Source organism: Pan paniscus, chromosome 14, assembly GCF_029289425.2.
Source record: "Pan paniscus chromosome 14, NHGRI_mPanPan1-v2.0_pri, whole genome shotgun sequence".
NCBI classification, from domain to species: Eukaryota; Metazoa; Chordata; class Mammalia; order Primates; family Hominidae; genus Pan; species Pan paniscus.
This window is the reverse complement of record NC_073263.2, coordinates 76691133-76692444: the sequence shown is the minus strand read 5'-3', so window position 1 is coordinate 76692444 and position 1312 is coordinate 76691133. Positions and strand designations below refer to the sequence as shown.

Genomic DNA, 1312 nt, shown 5'->3' with positions numbered 1-1312 from the left:
ATTAGGTTGGGGAAGTTCTCCTGAATAATATCCTGAAGTGTGTTTTCTAGCTTGTTTCGATTCTCCCCGTCTCCTTCTGGTACTCCCATCAATCGGTCTTTTTATGAAGTCCCATATTCTTGTAGCCTTTGTTCATTCCTTTTCATTCTTTTTTTTTTCTCTATTCTTGTCTGCACATCTTATTTCAGTAAGGTGGTCTTCAGACTCTGATATCCTTTCTTCCACTTGTTCGATTCAGCTGTTGATACTTGTGTATGTTTCACGAAGTTCTTGTGCTGTGTGTTTCAGCTCCATCAAGTCGTTTATGTTCCTCTCTAAACTGCTTATTCTACTTAGCAGTTCCTCTAACATTTTATCAAGGTTCTTAGCTTCTTTGCATTGGGTTAGAACATGCTCCTTTAGCTCATAAAAATATGGAACGCTTCATGAATTTGCATGTCATCCTTGTGCAGGGGCCATGCTAATCTTCTCTGTATTGTTCCAATTTTAGTATATGTGCTGCCGAAGCAAGCACACATCTCTGAGCCCTTAAAACTTTTTGCCTGTTCCTCCCAGGTTCTTTCTCTTCGTTGTTTCCTTGCTTTTAAAAAAGTTTTTTACATAAATATCTCTAAACAATGCTTAACTTTGTTTTTTAGCATTTTCAAAATTGTTTCATGCCATCTTCAGTCTTCTGTGTTTAATGTTTTGACTTAACATAATGTCTCTGAGATACTTTCATGTTATTGCTTATGGTTATATTCATTTTCATCACTACATCATCTTCTACTACATATGTTTTTCAAGTTTTATTTATCCATTGTTTAGATGGATATGGATTAATTTTTTAAAAAAATTATAACTGTAATACACAATGTTGAATACCTTTTGCTTAATGTTGTCTGTAAGACTTGGAAGTAATGTACTTATAAAAATTTTCTCAATCGAATGAGCACTAAATATTGGCTTATTGTGGTGTCAGGTTCATTTTCCTAATTATTAATGAGGGTGAACTTCTTTCTTAGTTTAAAAATACTGTTATTCTAAGTTCAGGGGAAAAGTGCAAGTTTGTTACATAGGTAAACGTGTATCATGGGGGTTTGTTGTACAGATTACTTCATCACCCAGGTATTAAGCCTAGTACTCATTAGTTATTTTCCCTGATCCTCTCCCTCCTCCCACCCTCCACCCTCTGAAAGTCCCCAGTGTGTATTGTTACCCTCCTCACCATGTGTCCATGTGTTCTTATCTTTTAGTTCCCACTTATAAATGAGAACATGCAGTATTTGGTTTTCTGTTCCTGTGTTAGTTTGCTAAGGATAATGGCCTCCTG

General features: G+C 35.7%; 1 non-coding gene across 1 annotated transcript; it reads right to left on the bottom strand.

The window, feature by feature from the left end:
* Positions 1-407: 407 nt before the first annotated feature.
* Positions 408-514, bottom strand: LOC112436953 (U6 spliceosomal RNA). Its single transcript, XR_003025616.1, has one exon. It is a non-coding gene; the product is annotated as a U6 spliceosomal RNA (small nuclear RNA).
* Positions 515-1312: the final 798 nt, after the last annotated feature.